Source organism: Ursus maritimus, unplaced genomic scaffold (assembly GCF_017311325.1).
Source record: "Ursus maritimus isolate PB19 unplaced genomic scaffold, ASM1731132v1 scaffold_16, whole genome shotgun sequence".
Classification (NCBI taxonomy): domain Eukaryota; kingdom Metazoa; phylum Chordata; class Mammalia; order Carnivora; family Ursidae; genus Ursus; species Ursus maritimus.
In genome coordinates, this window is record NW_024424008.1 from 9,553,999 (window position 1) to 9,575,533 (window position 21,535).

The window sequence follows — 21,535 nt, forward strand, 5'->3', positions numbered from 1 at the left end:
AATTGAAGTGCCTATGTTATATTTCATCGACTCTTAAGATGCCATCATTTGTAAGATGCACTGTCATTTACCAAACAACGCTTTCCTATCACTTAAACCTTTTAACTTTATGCTTCCTGAAAGAGCTCTTATAAATTTATTTAGAGATAGATTTAACTTATCACTTGAACATATATTTATAAAAGGAAGTGAAGTAATAAATTAGCAGGATATTCCTGTTCATGATTCTTCTAAATCAGGTTTTGACTGAATCCACAGAGGTTTGTGCTTTCTACATAGTATTGCTTAATATGTCATAGCGAGCATTGGTGATACAGCATTTCTTAAGAGTGCCCCATAGCTATCCCTACCATTTTTGACACTGTTGGCACCCATCAAGTTTTGATGCTGATGGTTTCTTGAGCTTGCCAAATGGCTTCAACAAAAGGTTTTCAGATGAGACTCAGTTCTTCCTCAGATGGTCTATAATAGGTTTGTTGGCTAATATTGAGAGGTTACAGTTGTCCAGTCATGCCACCAGGGATAACCACCAAATCACTAAATTTTTTTTTGCAAGCTTATTCTTTAATTGTCTATGTTTATACATAAGTAATGACAGTGGCATCATCATTGCTGCCTGGCTGACAGTGATTATAAGGCTTGAGTTGTAAGAAACATCCCAATTTCAGAGATGTTCATATGAAGAAATATATGTCCCAGAATCTGTAAGGTATTTGAATTGAAAGACTGAAAATTATTTTTTTAAAAGATTTATGTATTTATTAGAGAGAGAGAGAGAGCAGGGGGGGGGAGGCAGAGGGAGAGAAAGTCTCAGGCAGACTCTGCACTGAGTGCAGAGTCCAGTGCGGGGCTCGATCTCATGATGCTGAGATCACCACCTGAGCCGAAACCAAGAGTCAGAAGCTCAGCTGACTGCACCACCCAGGCACCCCAAGACTGAAAATTATTGAGTTAAGTGGCCAACTGAAGAAGTTAGGAAAGTGACAGCAGATTAAATTCAAAGGAAGTAGAAGATAAGAAAGAATAAAGATAACAGAAATTAATGGAATAGAAAACAGTGAAGAGGATTAATAAAACCAAAATCTAATTCACCGAGGTACTAATATAAGATTTATATGATGGACAAATCTTGGGCAAGATTGGTCAAAGAAAAAGAAAAACAAGAAGGAATAAATAATGTTAGGAATGAAACAGGGAATATACAACTATAGATATGATAAATATATAAAAATGCCATAAATATAGGATATGGAATTTTATGCCATGAGTTTGAAAAGTATAAAATAGTCAACTTCCTGGAAAATGCAACCTGTCACAGCTTAAGAATAAATAGAAAATATGAATAGAAATGTAACTAAAAAAAACTTGAACAAATAATAAAATCTACCCACTAAGTAATATGGGGATGTAATAAGCAAAATCCAGAATGTAGGAAACTGCAGGATACATGGCCCATTTTCTTCCACAAATAATGTGAAGAAGAAGGAGAAGAGGAGGGGTGGGGAGGAAGAGGAAGAAGAAGAGAAGGGAAACCTGAAGATTAAAAGATACAACAAATTTAAGTATATGAACTTATTTGGATCCTGATTTGAAAAATCGTATAAAAACATTTGACAGGAAATTGAATACTGCTTGGATGTTTATTGGTATTACAGATTATGAGATTTTTAATGTGACAGTAGTTTTCTGGTTACATATTTTGAAAGAGTCCTTTAGGAGAGATACTAAAATGTTTACAGGTAAGATGATACCATGTCTGGGATTTGTTTCAAAATCATTCCTTCAAGGGGAGTGGAGGGAGGTAATAGGGATTAGATGAAGTATGATTGGCAATGAATTGATTGTTAAAGCTAGGGGATGGATAGGTTGGGTTTCATTATACAGGTCTCTCTAAAAAATATTTGAGACTTTTCCATAATAAAAAGCAGAAGAAAAATTGTACCCATTAAAGAAGCACCAGGCACAGGGTTTTACAGGTTACCCAAATATTGCAGGATGGGTGATCTTATGCATACTATTCCAGGGAATAAAAGTATTTCCAGATTCCTTTTGGACGGCTTTTACAATTTGACATCAAAATCATACTAGGACAGGATAAGAAAGGAAAAATACTGGCCAATCTCATAGATGTATATTTTTAAAATCCCAAGTGAAATACACATTGATCTAGTAGTGCATTTAAGAAAAAATCACAACCAAGTAGCATTTATTCCAGGAATGGGAGTTCAGTTTAACATTAAGAATTTAATGTGGGGCGCCTGGGTGGCTCAGTTAAGCTTCTACCTTCAGCTCAGGTCATGATCCCTGGGTCCTGGAATCAAGCCCCCCATCAGGCTCCCTGCTCAGTGGGAAGTCTGCCTCTCCTCTCCCTCTGCCCCTCCCCACTGCTCATGCTCTATCTCTCATATAAATAAATAAAATCTTAAAAAACAATCTGATGTAATTCACTATATTAATGAACTAAAGGAAAGTAAAATCATTTGATCATCTCAGTAGATTCTTAAAAGAGCATTTGACAGAATTTGCCACTCATTATTTAAAAACCTAGAACACTTGGAATCGAAGGGAACTTCTTTTTTAAGTGGAACTTGTCAATAAGGATATTTAGTGGCGGGGCGCCTGGGTGGCACAGCGGTTAAGCGTCTGCCTTCGGCTCAGGGCGTGATCCTGGCATTGCGGGATCGAGCCCCACATCAGGCTCTTCCGCTATGAGCCTGCTTCTTCCTCTCCCACTCCCCCTGCTTGTGTTCCCTCTCTCGCTGGCTGTCTCTCTCTGTCGAATAAATAAATAAAATCTTTAAAAAAAAAAAAAAAAGATATTTAGTGGCCAAAAACAGACAAGACCATTTTGGAGCACATTGCTTTATCAAATATCAAGCTATTATAAAGCTGTATTAATTAAAACAGTGAGGTATTGGTGTCAGGATTGTTGGATAACCAGTGTTAAATAATTAAAAGATCAAAAAAAAGAGCCCAGTAACATGCCCTCATATATTTGAATTTGGTAGATGACAGGTGGCATTATAAATCAGTAGGGCAAAGACACCATTTTCAGTTGTGGATAGTTAGCTAACCTTACAGAGAGCAAGAAAAAGTAGATCTTTACCTCATACCATATACAAAAAATTAATTCCAGTTGGATTAAAGGCCAAACTATAAAGCTTAGAAAATTCTAGAAGTATTTCTATGAAAATGGGGTAGAGGAGTATTCTTCATACAAACAGCATAAAGGAAAGATTGATAATTTGGACACATTAAAGTAAAACGCTTCTGTATGATAAAAAATATAAAGTAAGATAAACCACAGGGTGGAAGAAAATATTTTCAATGAAATAACTGACAAAAGATTAATATGCAAAATATATGAGGAACTACAAATAACTATGAGAGATGCCTCCTTAGAAAAGTGGTGAGGGGGATATAAACATTTCACAGAGGCAGAAAACCGAAAGACCAATAAACATCTGGAATGATGCTATTATTGGTAATTAGGGAAATGCAGGTTAAACCAATGATGAGAGGCCATATCAGAGTGGCATAATTTATGATCAGTTATTAATAATTAAAAATGGAGAACTACGTGCTGCTGGAGGAGTATAAGCTGGTATAACCATTTTGCAGAGCAGTTTTGCTACACCTAGAAGGTTGAAGAGATACATTTCTTACCATGTGGCAATTCCATCAATCGGTGTGTGCCCTGTGTATGAATGTGTGACATTTATGACATATATTCATGGATAGCTACCTATACACATGACACGATTTTTAAAAATGATGCTCACTATCGTACTATAGTACTGGAAAAAGTAGTAACAGCTGTCCTTGGTAGGAAAAGGGATAAAGGAGTAAATTATGGTTGAGACAATTATTGTTTGTCTCTCCAGAGAAAACCATTGTTAATTATACATTCCTGCCAGACTTTACTAGCTTTTTTACAATGCATAATTACTATAAATGGCTTTTTTAATGATAAGAATTAGTAAAAGAAATTTTTTTTGAAGATTTTGTTTATTTATTTGACAGAGATAGAGACAGCCAGCGAGAGAGGGAACACAAGCAGGGGGAGTGGGAGAGGAAGAAGCAGGTTCACAGCGGAGGATCCTGATGTGGGGCTCGATCCCATAACGCCGGGATCACGCCCTGAGCCGAAGGCAGACGCTTAACCGCTGTGCCACCCAGGCGCCCCAGTAAAAGAAATGGTTTAACTTTCTTTTGATATATAGGGTCAGACTGATGATTAATCACTTTGGTGATTAGGGAGGGTTCTGTTGCCTCAGGATATCACTCTTATATCCTGTAGTATCCGAAATTCAATGCATACTCTCTTTAAGTCCCGTATTCATATTATGGTTCTTTAAAAATGCAGGTACTTCTGAGAAAGAAATAGATAAACTTGTTCACGTAGGGTAGGGAAGTTTTATCAGATTTCTGCATTCTTCAATTTGGGATAGTTTTGGAGAGAGAGTTAGCATTTATGGAATTTACTTGTACCAGATCCCATATGTTAGGTTTCACAGTTTACTTACTGGACAGAGTACCTATCTGTGTAAGCCATTGAACTAGATACTTAAGAAGGATGGACTTGAACAAGAATGTTTAGAGGAGGAACATTGAAGGAAGAAGAATTCTCTTTCACACTTAATACCTGTGCCTCAGTCTAATTTAGAAGATTAGATTAAACTAAGTGTTAGACGGTTGCGATGAAGCTATGTAAGGAAAGGAGAGTGTTTGCTGATTATTCATACTGATCAAGATGATGCCGGACTGTCCAATTTCAACATCTCACTATGCTTTCTGGTTTTCCAGAGGAGATGGATAGTATTACTGTGAAGATAGTCGTGTGCAAAAGCTGAGCTGGTTTATCCCAGATTGATACTTGCCATAAGGCTGGTAGTAGGTGTTTTGATTGGAAAGATCCTTAGTTCTTAGGCCAACTAAGGATTCTGTTTATCGGCTCATACCCATGCATTGAACTCCTTTGTGCGTGTATTATAAACTGACCCTGGAGAACCTTGGCGGTCCTTCTTGGCGACTTTATTAAGAGCAGTTTTGAGGGAGTGGTTAAACGACAACAGAAAGGCCCTGATAACATAGGTTAAAGTGAGAAAGGAGAAACTGAATATATACTCTACTCTTTGGAGGGCTTTGCTGTAAAGGGGGGCAGGGAAACAGGCCAATACCTGCTGGGGGACAAGAGCTCAGGAGTTGTTTTCTTCTTCTTTTTTTTTTTTTTAAAGATTTTATTTATTTATTTGACAGAGATAGAGACCAGCGAGAGAGGGAACACAAGCAGGGGGAGTGGGAGAGGAAGAAGCAGGCTCCCAGCGGAGGAGCCTGATGTGGGGCTCGATCCCATCACGCCGGGATCACGCCCTGAGCAGAAGGCAGATGCTTAACCGCTGTGCCACCCAGGCGCCCCAGGAGTTGTTTTCTTCTTAAGATAGATTATTTTAAGTCATGTTTGTGTATTAGATTTGTGTCTTATCATATTAGAGAGGGAGAAACTGATGGTGCTGGAGAGAGTAGAGAAAACCGATGAGCTAAGGTCACGAAGAGGTGAGGGAAGATGCAGTCTGGAACACCAGGGGGAGATTGATCTTACACGTGCATAGGGATACTTCTCCCATTCTGGTCCCTCTACTCATTGCCGTCTATATTTGGACAGTTTTAATGGTTTGAAAGTTAAGTTTTCCAGTGAGTCAAACTCTTCTTGCCTAGTTTTAATATTCAAGTATTTAAAGACCATGATTATTTCTCTCTGAATTTTTAGGTTAAACTTCTTAAATTAATCTCTTTTGTCCTCTTCCTCCCTTTCCAAAGGTTCTGGTCAAACGAGATGACTTAGTGACCTTGTAATATAGTATGCTTTTTTAATCCTTTTTGACTTTTTGTCACCTGTGATCATTCCGCTTGGAAGACTCTGTCTTCCTGTCAAGTTACACTCATCTTTTAAGGCCCAGGTGAAGCATAAGTGCTTTGTGAAGTTTTTTTCCCTACCCACATAGGAGTCAGCCGCCTTCTTAGTGCCACCACATAGTACGTGTATCACTCACGTCACTGGATTTCAGTTCTTCATTTGTGTATCTGGCACTGCAGTGAACTCTCTGGGGTCAGAGATTATGTTTCTATGTGTTCAGCCGTTGATATGGTTCTTAGAATGTATTAGATACACAAGCTATGCTTAATGACGGAAAAAGATTCCTTAAGAAAATCCATAAAAGTTTTTGATTATATGTGATGATTCCTTTACCCTTCTGGTCATCTTCAAACATGCCACTCGGAGCTGACCCTCATACCTTAAATAATGCCTGACTAGTGCAGAATGTAACGGAGTGTACTGTCTCTCCATCTGGATGCTAAGTTCCTGATACTGCTGAAGATTGCATTAGCCTTGCTCATACTGAATTTATCAGCGACAAAACTGGGTGGTTTGTTTTTGGCATGAACTGCCGTCAAACCATGTTCCTTGTCACATGTATTTACCACAAAATCTTTAAGTTTGAAGAGAAGTTATTTCCAGTTTTGGTTTGGTTTCTATTTTTCTGAATAGCAGTGGACTTATTTTCCCTTAACTTCTGTTTTGCCACTTCCCTTGTGTTTCGTGCGGTGTTTGGTACTATAAAACTATTATAATAAAAACCTCTGAAGATTGGACTCTACTAAAATTTACCTTTGCCTTAATTATAAAGAAAAGCTTTACTACAACTCCCTTCAGACAAATTCTTTCAAAGACTTTAGCGTGAAGTGGTGCTAATAGTATTACAGATCTTTCTCATTGGTTCATTCAACAAAAAAATGTTAAGCCATTGTCTTACACTGAGACACGTACCTAGACATCAGCCCTGTCTTCAAGGCAATTCCTAGTTTGGGGGAGGTAGAGGCAGAGACAAGTAACTATAACGCAGGTAATGAATGCTGCTACCATTGAGAAAAGTGCAGAATGTTTCGAGGGCCTACAGGAAGCTCATGTCATTCTCTCTGGGTTAGTGGGAAAAGCTTCACAGAGGAGAGGGCAGTAGGCAGGATTTGAAGTAATCATCATATAGTGAGAAGGAGAAAAACCATTTGGGGAAGAAGAAGTGGCATAAAGTCACAGAGGAGACAAGATATGGCATATCTGGGTATAGTGAGCTATGTTAAGGCTGGGAAGGGGAGAAGTAATGCAGGAATGGAAAATGTGGCTGGAATGGTACATTGGGTCCTGTTTATAAATCTTGGAGGCAGAGAGAAGCCAATGAAAATAAGCGGGAGGATGATAGGGTCAGGGCTCTGTTTTATAAAGTACCAAGGAAGCAGTGTTGATGATAGATGGAAAGACAAAAAGAGTCCAACAGGCCAGTTAGGTTACCATTTAATACACACAGAATCTGTACCAAATAGGTATTGGAGGATGAGATGAGAAAAACAACCCTGTTAAGGTAGGTATTACGCCCATTTTACGGATGAAGAAACAGACTTCACAAGGGTAGAGACTGTTAGTATTTATCCAGTGGGTGGTAGATTTGAACGCATGTGGTATGGTTCTGAATCCTGCACTCTTTTCTAATTTCGGTATCATTTCACCTTGTGGACTCGTGTGAGCAGGAATTAAGTCCAGAGGATATGGGGCGCAGCCATATGGTGGTCTTGTTCTGCCTAGATCTAGAGGCTGCATCTCTGCCGCGCTCCCGTACCCGTGTTTGCTTCTGGGACCTCTCTTATTGTGTGTCTCCTGTTGCCTTGACTGTGCTGATCCAGTGCAGGCTGTCTACTGTGCCTTATTGTTTGGGCCATTTCTGCATCCAACAGGGAAACGGACTGCTTTCACTCTACTCTTAATACCAGCTTTTGCAAATCCTGTTGCTCTCTACTCTCTTACTTTGTCTTTCTCCAATCCATGCGTCTTAGTCCATTTGGGCTACTGTCACAGAATACCAGGAACTGGGGGGCTTACGAACAACAGAAATTTGTTTCTCGTGTACCTGGTGGCTGGAAAGTCAAAGATCAAGATGCTTACAGATTTGGTGTCTTGCGAGGGCCCACCTCCTAGTTCATAGATTGTCATCTTGCTGCGTTCTCACTTGGTAGAAGGGGCAAGGGAGCTCTCTAGGGTCTCTTTCGTAAGGACACTAATCCCATTCATGAGGGTTTTGCTCTCATTACCAATGACGTTTCCAAGGCCCCCCCCTCTAAATACCATCAAGTTGGGGATTAAGTTTCAACAGACGAATCTGGGGGGGATGCAAACATTTAGCACCAGGGGTTGATAACTAGAGTCAGCAGGCCAGATGCAGCCTGCTGCTAATTTTTGTAAATAAAGTTTTTTGGAACATAACCATACTCATTCATATTGTCTGTGACTGCTTTCATGCTCCAACAGCAGAGCGGACAGTTGTGACAGAGACCTTATGGTCTGCAAAGGCTAAAATATTTAGTATCTGGCCCTGAGTCTGCTACCTCAGGCTGCTCATTATTCTTTTCAGATCAAGGTACAAATCGGGTTAATTCTTTTAAGGGAATTAGGGAGCAAGGGAGCAAGATGCAACTTGAAATTTGAGTATTATTAATTTTTTTTAGCAGTTAACTTAGTAAGTACTTTCTAGTTGCCCCACTAATATATAGGAAAAAAAAATCTTTGGTGCTGTTTTTTTTTCATTGAATTCCTTATACTTTCCTACAATTCTAAGGAATTTCTACTGCTGAAAAATGTTAAGTAGAATTTTCTTCCTCCTTATGGAGAGGTTTCTAACATTTAATGAATATTAGTTATATAGCCAACACTTTACCAGGCACATTACATTAAATCATGTTTAATCATTCATAATGGTTCATTTGAGGGAGGTATTATTATCCTTTTAGGAATGGGGAAACTGAGGGCTGGAGAAGCTGTAGTGTGCCCAGTGTCACACTGGTAAGTGATAGCGTCTAAGTTGTCTCCTCCGCCCAGGATCTTTGTACTTGTAGAAGTTACCAGGCATACTCATGTGGCTGGTAGGTAAAGTGCTATATTAAAAAACAGCAAGCATTTCACTGAGTGACCGACACAGGTAGGTGTTCCTGATTGAGTCCCCAAAGTAGCTCCTTCATACTGTATGCGGGGGCGAGTCTGCCCAGATTTGGCATTGTTTTCACATAAAAGTGAAGAACATCCTATCCCCCAGCCTGCCTTTCTGACCTGCGTAACTCTCCCAAACAACCTTTCTGCTCTAGCAAAACATATTTATTCACGGTCCAGCCTTCATACTTCATGCTTTGTTGTTCACATGCGTCGCTCTTTCTCCATCTCTTGACCTCCCTCGGTTTAACAGTTAGTCTCTGCTTCGTCCCACCTGCTCCTTCCCAGCCCTGGTTCTCTTCCTCCTGTGGATGGACGGACACCCAGTGATTGCAGTGTTGGCTTCATGTAGCAATTGTTTACTTTGTAATATTGCATCTGTCATCGTCTCTGTTGTTATTTAAGTCTTTTAAAAAACTTTTTATAAATTTGTCTTCACTAATAAGCTTGGGGAAAGAGTCTCGTGCCTTATTTTATGTGTATTTTCTCTTCCTACGGCAACTCCCTTTTTCTTCATTGATCATTCCTGCTTTAATTTCTTAATCTCTGGAAACTTTTTTCCTTATTCTCACATACTTTTATATGATAACTTGATATCTAATCATTAATATTTTTTTCCTTTTGTGACTTCTACAATTATATTACTGTTCTTTTTCCATTTGTTATTGCCATTTCTATGTTTAATTTTTTAAACATAGAAATGTTTATGCCCAGTGTGGGGCTCGAACTTACCACCCCAGGATCAAAAGTTGCATACTCTACTGACTGAGCCAGTCAGGCACCCTCCCCCCCGTTTCATGGTTTTTTTTTTTTTAATGTTTGAAATTATAAGGCATTCAGTCTGGCAACTTGGATTTCTCATTTAACCTGAATGGTTTCCTCTTATTAAAGCAATGGCTTGCATTATTAAAAAGTCTTTCTATATAATTTTAATGGCAGATCATACATTGTATAAACTTTCCATAATTAGCCTAACCATTCCCTCAAAATTGGACTTTTAGGTTATTCTCAGTTTTTGTTTTATAATTATGAACAAGGTTGCGATGAAAATCTTTTTTTTTAAGATTATTTATTTATTTGAAAAAAAGAGACAGAGAAAGTGCATGCATGGGGAGGGGGGGTTGGGCAGAGAGAGGGGGAGAAACAGACTCCCCACTGAATATGGAGCCCGATGCAGGGCCCAATCCCAGGACCCTGAGATCATGACCTGAGCCGAAGTCAGACACTTAGCTGACTGAGCCACCTATGTGCCCTACAATGAAAATCTTTCTATGTAAAAATGTTTCTGTATTTTAGAGTATTTTCTTAGATTCCTGGAAATTAATTATTAGGTCAAAAGTTATAAGCATTTTATATGTTCTTTGTATGTCCGCTATGCCATTTTGATTTGGTAAGTTCTTTGCCGAAGGATAGTTTTAAAATACCAGTAGGGTAATAATATGTGGTAGAAATATGTGGTGTTAATTATGGTGCTTAAGTAAGCAGCCTTAAAGCTTGGTGTTAACATTTCATTAGCTTTTTAACTTTTTCTCTGTGCCCTTCTTCCCCCCAGGTAACCACTCTTTATATTGCCTGTTGTGAATTGTTATTTGTCTTGGGCAAGTGGGCAAATGAGCAGTTGCATTCGTTTAAGACAATTAGTACTTGGCTGTCATCTGCACTCTTAGAAGGAGTAAACCAAAAAATAGATAAAATAGAAACCACCTTAGTTTGGTTTTAGAACACATTCGTGGTTCATTTCCCATGTCTTCACCTTCCTAATTCTAAATGGTATGCTTAATTTAACATGAAGATTTCTCCTTTCACATATTCCATTTGATAGTGGTTGTTTGGTGGGTAGTATAAGCAGGTAACTTTGAGATCAGTATGGACAATGGCTTCTTGTTTCCTCTGTATCTCTGCGCTTACGTGTTTCGTTGTAGAAGATGGACTTGGATTCACTGTCTTCCTTTTGCTGTTGTGCATGTCTACCTCTTGCTCTTCTATGCAGTTCTTTTTTTTTTTTTTAAGATTTTATTTTTAAGTACTGTCTACACCCAACATGGGGCTTGAACTTACAACCCCAAGATCAAGAGTCACTGTGCTCTACCGGCTGAGCCAGCTCGGCGCCCCTGTTTTATGCAGCTCTTAAATGTTTAGTTTTATAACTCTTTGACATTCTATAATTGTCTCATTCAAGTATATTTTTCCTTCCCTAGTAAGAGTTTAAGTTTCTTTAGGACTTGGACCACACATGTTCTACCTTTATTAATAACCCTTTCTTGATTTTCTCAAAGGAATATTCTCCATTTTTGTCTTCTTCCTCACTGCCTATTCCCTTTTTACCAATGGTCTGTGGTTTCATGATGAAAAAATTGTCTTTTCCAGTCGCTTATGAAAAATGTAGATCTTGCTTCTGGCTATGGCGTAGCAGATTGTAGCAGACCAAAACTCCTGCCGAGAATAACTAGAAAAGCCTGATTTACAAACAATGTTATATGAAGGCACTGATAAGTTGCCAAGGGAGCCAGGACTTCAGACATTTATTTGTGGCTTCTTGGTTAATGGAGAGTGCAACTTTAAGAGGTGGAAAAGCCAACAAAGCTTTCTTCATGGGGCTGGGGATACAAAAATTGTAGTTCAGGGCTTTCAGAGCAACAAGTACTTGAGAGGCCAAGATCCCAGAGAGAAGGGAGGTGCATCCCCACCCCCTTCTTCCTCTCTACCTGCTTTTTTTCTCTTGACCATTTGTTGGTTCTTAAACTGTGCAGGGTAAAAAAAAAAAAAAAAAGGCTAAGAACCTTCTCAGAAAGCTGTTGAAAAGCAAAGCACTCTTGTAACAGTTCTTTAGTGGAGAGAAAAGTTCAGGACTTCCTCCAAGAAAGGTAGTCTTGGTAGACACTCAGACTCTCAGTTGGACGCTTGGAGAGCTGCAAACCAGGCTGGGTTTTCCAAGCATTACAAAGATTACAGCCAGCCTTGAATCAGCTCATGTCCTGATTGGATTGTGAGGTGATCTGCCCTCATTCTATCTGCTTGCGGAAAATACGATGCATCCTCTGTAGGAATATAATATCATCCAGATACAAGCGCCACAGCTTTTCATACACAATGAGTGACATTCTAACAAAAATTACCAGGTAAACCAAGAAACCAGACCAGGAATAAAAACAGACAGTATAGAAAAAGATTCGTGGTATCCCAGTCCTCTAATAATTTATTCAGTCAGTCTCTAATTGAAGGATATTTAGGTTGTTTCCAGTCTTTATTGTGATGATCCACAGTGAATGTTCTTGTACATAAATCTTTGCACATGTGTATGATTTATCTTTAAGGTAAAGGATACCCTTGCTAACCCTTGTCTTTATCAAACTCTTTGATCTTTGCTAATCTTTGCTGATCTGGTACAAAGAAGTATTTTGTTTTAAGTTTTTAATATCTTAAAATATGAGTGAAATGGAACACATTTTAATAGGTTTGTAAGTCATCTGAATTAATTTTTTTCCAAAAGCTGCCTGTTCATGTCATTTGCCTATTGTTTTAGAGGGTTCTTAGGCTTTTTTTCTTTTTCTTTTGAAAAAATTATTATTAAAGAAGTAATAAGACATAGTAGGTAAGAGCACAGATTCTGGAGCCAGATTGCTTGGGTTCAAGTCACAGCTCTTTCACTGATAACAGTATAGCCTTGGGCAAAGTAAATGCTCTGTGTCTCAGTTTTCTCATCCGTAAGATGGGGATAATAGTACCTTCCTTTGAGTCATTATGAAGATTAGATAAGTTAATAAATACAAAGTGCTTAGAAATGAGCCTGGCATAATTTAAGTGCTACATAACTGCCAGCCATCATAATGGTGCTGCTCGTGGTGATAGAGATGGAAATTACCCAAAGAGATTTTTTCTTTTCTCTTTCCTTCTTTTTCTTTCATTTCTTTTCTTAAAGTAGGCTCCACGCCCAATGTGGGGCTTGAACTCAGGACCCTGAGATCAAGAGTTGCATGCTTTACCAACTGAGCCAGCCAGGCACCCCACCCAAAGAATTTTTTCAATTTGCCCAAGGACAAGTAGCTAGTAAGTAGGAGTATTCAGATTAAGATCTAGGTCTTGGGACCTGAGTCCAAAATTCTTATTCATCCTGATGTCCTGATAAAATATGGAACCTACGGGGGTGAAAACTCAAGCACAGTCAGGTACCAAGGGATGATTAACTTTGGCTTCGGGAGTTGTTAGGGTTAACATCTTCTCAGTACAGTTGAGTGACGTTCTCTTTCTAATTTTGTAGTGAGTATGCTTTGACAATGATACTTCATTCCTGAGGTTTGGTGCAATTAGAAAAATGCCTGTCTTATATTTTGTTTTGTCTGTTTGCCTTTATTAATAACCAGTCACCCTACCCCAGAGAAAATCCTTTTCAGGAAGGAGCTTCAAGGAAGCACAGCTGTTCCTACAGTTCACATTAGACTGAATTCAATGCTCAGCTTAGGTCACAAGCCATAGGTGGTATCATTCTTAAGGCATCATATCCTTAGAGAGTTTCTCTTCCTGCTAAACATAGTAGTAGCTGGAGGACAGGCGTTAAGAAGGTACTACAACCATTGGATTCATTTACAAATACCAAGATATTCAGCATCGTAGTGACACCTGAAGTGGTTTCTAGCATGTCTTTTCTGTGCAGTGAAGGAAGGGTGAATAGTTGTTTCTGTGCTACCGAAACACTTGAATATCCCTATAGAAAGTGGTGGAGGAATTGGGTTTGGGACTAACTCCTCTGGACTAAGGAGGGTGGTGGTGTTTTTAGCGATATCATTTACCAAATGGATTTGTTAACAAGGATGGACCTGCCATGACACATTGTAATCACCCAAAGTCTATAGTTTACCTTGCAGTTCACTCTTGTTGTACATGTTATGGGTTTGGACAAATACGTAATGACATATATCCATCATTGTAATATCATACAGAGTATTTTTTGCTCTAAGAATCCTCTGAACTCTGCCGCCTCATCCCCAACCCTCCCCCGCCACAATCCTGGGAAGCACTGATCTTCTTATTGTTTCCGTAATTTTGTCTTTTCTAGAATGTCATGTGGTTGGAATCATTCAGTATGTAGCTTTTTCAGAGTGACTTCTTTGACTAAGTAATATGCATTTAAATTTCCTCCATGTCATTTCATGTCTTTAATAGCTCATTTCTTTTTAACGCTAAATAATATTCCATTTCTGAATGTACCACAATTTATCCATTTAGCTACTGGAGGATATCTTGGTTGCTTCCAAGTTTTGGCAGTTATGAATAAAGAAGATAAAAGTATCTTTGTGCAGGGTTTTGTATGGGCATAAATTTTCATTTCATTTGGGTAAATATCAAGGAGTGCAGTTGCCGGATCATATGGTAAGACTTTGGTTAATTTTCTAAGAAACTGACACATACGTCTTTCAAAATGGCTGTACCATTTTGCATTCCCACCGGCAGTGAATGAGTTCCTCTTGCTCCACATCCTCCCTAGCATTTGGTGTTGTCAGTGTTTTGGATTTTGGCAAATCTAATAGGTGCGGAGTGGTATCTTGTTCTAATCTGTAACTCTTTAATGACATATGATATGGAGTATCTTTTTATATGCTTATATGCCATGTGTGTATCTTTGGTGAGGTGTCTGTTAAGGTCTTTTGCCCATTTTTAAAAACTAGTTTTTTTTTCTTTTGAGTTTTAATAGTTCTTCGTATATTTTATTTTATTTTTTTTTACCTTTCCATTTTTTTTTTTTAAGTAATCTCTACACCCAACGTGGGGCTTGAACTCACCACCCTGAGATCAAGAGTTGCATGCTGTACCAACTGAGCCAGCCAAGCACCCCTAGTTCTTTGTATATTTTAGATAACAGTCTTAAATCAGCTATATCTATTGCAAATATTTTCTCTAGTCTGTGGTTTGCCTTCTCATTCTCTTGACATTGTCTTTTGCTGAGCAGAAATTTTTAATTTTAATGATGTACACGGATCATGTTTTTGATAGTGTGTCTAAAAACGCATCTCCATACCAAGGTCATCTGGGTTTTTTCCTGTTTCTTTGCACAGTTGTATTGCATGTGTTTCAACCACAATTTCATCTTTTGGAGAGGAGGAATCTGACATATGACCCTAGAAAAGCAGAAGGAAATAAAGAGAAAAGTCCCACATTAGCAGACAGCAACTATTTTATTACAAATGATTGCTTTTTCTTTATTAAAAAGCAGGGAACCTGAAAGGTTAATAATGTTTGATAAGTACCTTGTACAATTAATAATGTTGACTGTATACGTGTTCTCCAGTTAGTTTTAAGAGACATAGTAGAGGACTCTGATTTAGAAGGGGAGATTTTGGGGCACCTGGGTGCCTCAGTCGGTTAAGCCTCTGCCTCTTGATTTCAGCTCAGGTCTTGACCTCAGGGTTGTGAGATTGAGCCCTGCATCAGCCTCTGTGCTGGGCGTGGATCCTGCTTAAGATTTTCTCTCTTCCGGGGCACTTGCGTGGCTCAGCCGTTAAGCATCTGCCTTCGGCTCAGGTCATGATCGCAGGGTCCTGGGATCGAGCCCCGCATTGGGCTCCCTGTTCGGTGGGAAGCCTGCTTCTCCCTCTCACACTCCCCCTGCTTGTGTTCCCTCTCACTGTCTCTCTCTGTCAAATAAATAAATAACATCTTAAAAAAAAAAAAGAAAAAGGAAAAAAAGATTTTCTCTCTCTCTCTGTACCCCCCACCCCAGCTCATGCTCGCTCTCTCCCTAATAAGTAAATAAATAAATAAATGGGGAGATTTTCATTTTTCTAGCCTTTTTCTCTTCCATTTGTCAGTAGTCCAAGTGGATTGAAATACCATGTTTCATAAAGCTTCAAGAAATTATTTTGATATTATAGCTACCCTATGTAAGTTTAAATTAATAGCATTTTTACCCATCATGTTAGACTTTAATAGAGTATTTCAGAATTTAGAGAAACCTATTGAGTGGTAAATTAAAATGAAATAAAAATATTGTTACTGAATCATTAAGTTTAGAAGTTATCTAGCGTGTTGCCTTCTTGTCTCAGGAAGAAACTGAGATCTGAAGAGATTTTAATATTAGTGCATGGGTGTGTGTGTTAGGAAAGCTTCAAAGACCACCCCGTTATGCTGATTTACTAGGAGTACTAATAGGACACAGTATATAGTTGTACTCATGGCTATGATTTATTATAGTTAAAGGATACAAATCAAAATCAGCAAAGGGAAGAGGCACATAAGACAAAGTTCAGGGGGAAACCAGGGGCAAGCTTTCAGAGTCCTCTTTCAGTTGAGTCACACGGAAAGTGCTTAATTCCCCTAGCAATAAGTTGTGACAACACATGTGAAATGTTGCCAGCTAGGGAAGCTCATTAGAAGGGGTTTTTATTAGGGGTCGATGACCCCTCTGCCTAGCATGTGCCTAAGTTCCAGACTCCCAGCAGGAAAGAAGTAGTCAGCATAACTGGATTGTTTCTACGAACAGTTAAGGTGCAGTAATCTGTACCTAATCAGGGAGGGTGGGAACTCTGCTGAAATCCAAGTTCCTAGGCACCAGCCAGCGAAGGGCCAACCTTGCAAGTGGGCCTTTTAAGACAGTCAGTCAGGCCTGCTGTGTTAACTCTTTTCTGCATTGTGCATGTGTGTGTGTATGTCACACTTGGCATACAGTGTGCTTTTATTAAATGTTAGCTGTTTTGATCTATGATAGGGATTCTTCATTGATTACTACTATTAATTGTGATCTTCTGCATTCCTAGGGGGTAGGTTGGCCAGTGTTTTCATCTTCATTTGATCAGTGAGACCAAGGCAAAGAGAAGCCTTGGCACTTATTTGACAGAGTAGGTATCAGAATCTAATATGTTCTTTTTGCAAGTCCATAGGGAAAAAATGGGATTTTTTTCCCTTGTTGACATTTCTAGAGGGCATTAGTAAAATAAGAAATAGGATTAAATATTTAGGTTAATGTCACGTGGGACCAATTTATGTTTTATATTTAGCTGTGTGATTTTTGAACTTTGGGGCACAATGTCATTTAGTGCAGCACAGTTCTGTCGGGGCAAAAAGTGATCTTGACTTTGCGTTTTGTATTCTTAATGAATTAGACATCATTAATCTTTTTTTTTTAAAGATTTTATTTATTTATTTATTTGACAGAGATAGAGACAGCCAGCGAGAGAGGGAACACAAGCAGGGTGAGTGGGAGAGGAAGAAGCAGGCTCATAGCAGAGGAGCCTGATGTGGGTCTCGAACCCATAACGCCGGGATCACGCCCTGAGCCGAGGGCTGACGCTTAACCGCTGTGCCACCCAGGCGCCCCTAGACATCATTAATCTTAATCCAAGATTAAACTAATCCATATCAGTACTGATTTCAGTGAATGTCAGTTGGTACTTTACCTCTACCCTACCCGTTACCTTTTACTCTCAAATAAGTCAAGGCATAGTAAGATTTCAGTGACTGTGCTGAGTTCCACTTGGCCTTATAGATGAACTTTGAGATTTCTTAATAGGTATCCCAAAGCGAATTTAACTTTTCATGTAATATACCTATCAAAGCAATTGGATCATTATCTTTATTTCTTGTAAGTTGTACTTGCAAGTAAATCAGACCAAGCCACAATTTCTTTATCTCTCCAACGCCAGGGATAATTTTAGGGTTATTAGATTCTGTTGTATGCCACTCTACCGGCTGAAACAGTTTATAGTATATTCACTCTCAGTAAACTCATTTGATGCTCATAATGGCTTATCATGATAGGTATTACTTCTGATTTTACAGAAGAGAAAGTTAAGACTGACTTATCCAAGGCTCTGGAAACTTCTACGTTGGGGATCAGGCTTTTAACTTTGCATTATTTACGTGATATAATGAAGATGGTAAGCTCTTTGGACATTTTTGTTCCAAGTGTTAGCAAGAACCATTTTAGAGAAAGCAAATTATCCAGCAGTAAGTAAAAATTTTCATAGGGGGGGCGCCTGGGTGGCGCAGTCCTTAAGCGTCTGCCTTCGGCTCAGGGCGTTATCCCGGTACTCTGGGATCGAGCCCCACATCAGGCTCCTCCGCTAGGAGCCTGCTTCTTCCTCTCCCACTCCCCCTGCTTGTGTTCCCTCTCTCGCTGGCTGTCTCTCTCTGTCAAATAAATAAATAAAATCTTAAAAATTTTTTTTTCATAGGGGCACATGGGTGGCTCAGTTGGTTAAGCGTCCACTTCTTGGTTTTAGCTCAGGTCATGCTTTGTGAGAGAGAACCCTGCATTGGGCTCCACCCTCACTGGGGAGTCTGCTTGAAGATTCTCTCCCTCTGCCCTGACCTCCTCCCTCTCTCTCTCTCTCTCTCTCAAATAAATATATAAATCTTTAAAAAAAATTTTGTTTTCAGAATTTCCACCAGGCCATCGCTAAAATATTTTTAGTCCCTTGTGTTGGATAGTAAATTTATAAGCCTGAATAAAATTATGCTCCTTATGTTGCTCCCCAAATAAAAACAAAGATTTAGAATTTTTTTTTTTAAGATTTTATTTATTTGACAGAGAGAGACAACCAGAGAGAGAGGGAACACAAGCAGGGGGAGTGGGAGAGGAAGAAGCAGGCTCCCAGTGGAGGAGCCTGATGTGGGGCTCGATCCCAGGACTCCGGAATCACACCCTGAGCCCCAAGATTTAGAAATTTTTAAGTTGGTAAGAGAAGAATCTTATACTTTGTACCAGAAGAAACTATGATATTTGCTGTTATGTCTTGGCCTGAGGAAGGTCTTTCCAAATATACAAAATACTGAAAGCCATGAAAAAGAAGTTCGATTAATATAACTACATAAAAATGACCGCTATGAGCAAAGTCAAGATAAATGATAAACTAGGAAAAGTATTGCTAGTCATGTGACCTAAGGCTAATTTTCCTTATAGAGAGCTCTAACAGATCAAGAAGAAAACGTTAATATAAGGAGTAAGGGAAATGATAGATGTTTCATATCAAAGTAAACACAAATTGCTCAATTTCACTCATAAAATATGTATATAAGATACAGAATTTCACCTGTTAGATTGGCAAAACCAAAAAGTTTCAACACTCATTGTGTTGGAAAAGATAGAAGGAGATCACACTCTCTTGCATTGCTGGTGGGACCTAAGTCGGTGTAGGCTGCAGGGAGGAAGGGCGACTTGGTATTGTCTATCAGAATTACAAAAGCTACATATGCATATATTCTTTGACACAGTAATTCTGATTCCAGCAATTTAATCTGTGAATACACTTGCAAAATGATACATATGCAAGATCATTCATGAGAGCATTGTTCGAGTGGTCTTTGGAGATTTAAACTCCCTCGGATACCTGTATTTTGCTTCTCTTTATTTTTAGTATTACTTTGTCTTCTCTCTTTTTTTTCCTTAGAAGTTGGTTTATGGTCATTTTATCGTTCCGTCTAAAAGGTGGAATCAGCCAGATTGTTCGTTTGAATCAGCAGAAATCTACTCTGGCAAATTTAAGCAGGAAAAGAATTTATCGAGAAAGAATATTGGGTAATCCAGAATAATCAGCCAGGTAGCCAGAAAACTTGGCTTGGAAAATAGCAGCGAGGATCCAAAAGCAAAGTCTGTATAATATGAATTCGTTCAAAGTTCTTCATGACTTAGAGTATTTTTAATTGTTCCCTGTTTACTTTAAGGAGTATGTATTCTATTTACTAGGTGCACACATATATAAATATATTAGGATCAATTTGTGAATTTTGTTCAGTTTTTCTACATTTTTACTACCTTTTGGTCTGCCTGATCTGTTTTTAATTGCAGTGGGTTAAAACTTCTTGCATTATATTGGATTTCTTAATACCTCCTTACAATCGTAATTAGTTTTTACTGTGGTATATGTCCATACAAGTTCATGATTATTATACCTCCTTTTTGTGTTGCCTTTTTAATCATTATGTAATTTCCCTCTTTATTCCTATTAATGCTTTTCTCTTGGTTTTTCCATGTACTCATTTTGTGGCCTTAGGCAAGTCATTATCCTCTCATTTTCCTCATTGTAAAATGGGTATAATACCTACCTTATAACGTTTCTGTGAAGATTCACTGAGAAAATATATATGAAGTATTTTACATGTGATAGGTTCTCCATAAATGGATCGAAAGTACTTTTTTGCCTTTAGGATTCCTTTTTCTCTCTCCTTCTCCTTCTCTATTCAAGTTTCAGATTTTATTTTATTTTATTTTTTTTAAGATTTTTTTTTTTTTTTTATTCAACAGAGATAGAGACAGCCAGCGAGAGAGGGAACACAAGCAGGGGGGGTGGGAGAGGAAGAAGCAGGCTCCTAGTGGAGGAGCCTGATGTGGGGCTCGATCCCATAACGCCAGGATCACGCCCTGAGCCGAAGGCAGACGCTTAATCGCTGTGCCACCCAGGCGCCCCTCAAGTTTCAGATTTTAAATACTATTTGCCTATAATTGGAAATGTGCTTAAGGGGTATGATTAAAATAGTCATCAGGACTTTTTTTAATAAGCGAGTGAAGGTAGTGGAATGTTTGCCTCCCACACCAAGAGTCTGACAATTCTCTAGTACTTGGAGACCTTTAAGTTACTGTTCCCTGCTTTTGCATTGGATCCAGTGTTTCTAAGTCTCTTCCACATTCTCAGGTGTACTAAATAAGAGTCTTTCAGAATTATAGTTGAGACAACTGAAAAAGGACCTCAGTGGGATATAGAGTTCTTAGTAAGTCTTAAAATTAATACTATATTTTGATCAGTACATGTACAAAGAAGGACATAGAAGTGTCATGCACATTTAAGGAGGCAGAAGTGTGTGCTTTCCCCCTCCTTTTTGATAGCATTTAGAACTTATCTTTTATTCCTCTCTTAATTTGGATTTTTATCATCTATTTATATTACCAACGTGTGTTGTGTGCCTCCTGTGGTCCTGGATATCTTGGATTTAAGAATATATAGAGATAAGAGGAAGAAAAACAGTGTCAGCTGAGAAAACAGCACAGAAGGTGCTTGATAGTCAAGGGTTAAAAGATCCAATGCTGAAGAGAGAAGAAATTGTGATGAAGTTGTGATCCATCTTTGGAGAGCCTTGAATGACAGGTTGAAGAGTTTTGACTGTATTCTATAAGCCAATAAAAACCACGAAGGCTTTAAGGATAAAAAAATCAGGTTATGGGGCGTCTGGGTGGCGCAGTCGTTAAGCGTCTGCCTTCGGCTCAGGGCGTGATCCCGGCGTTCTGGGATCGAGTCCCACATCAGGCTCCTCCGCTGGGAGCCTGCTTCTTCCTCTCCCACTCCCCCTGCTTGTGTTCCCTTTCTCGCTGGCTGTCTCTGTCAAATAAATAAATAAAATCTTTAAAAAAAAAATCAGGTTATATACTGAAAATATTTACAGGTTGTGTGCAGGAAAATACTCTGCTGGCAATATTGAAAAAGAAATAGAAAAATGCAGTGTTATGAATAAAACTTTAGCTCATTTAAAATGTTATTTGGTAACATTGAACTAAGCTTTAAATTGGTTTTTTTCTTA

The 21,535-nt window shown here is 38.7% G+C and overlaps 1 protein-coding gene across 1 annotated transcript in view; it reads left to right on the top strand.

Moving 5' to 3' along the window:
• Positions 1–21,535, top strand: part of RNF169 (ring finger protein 169) — an 84,571-nt gene that overhangs the window by 10,234 nt on the left and 52,802 nt on the right.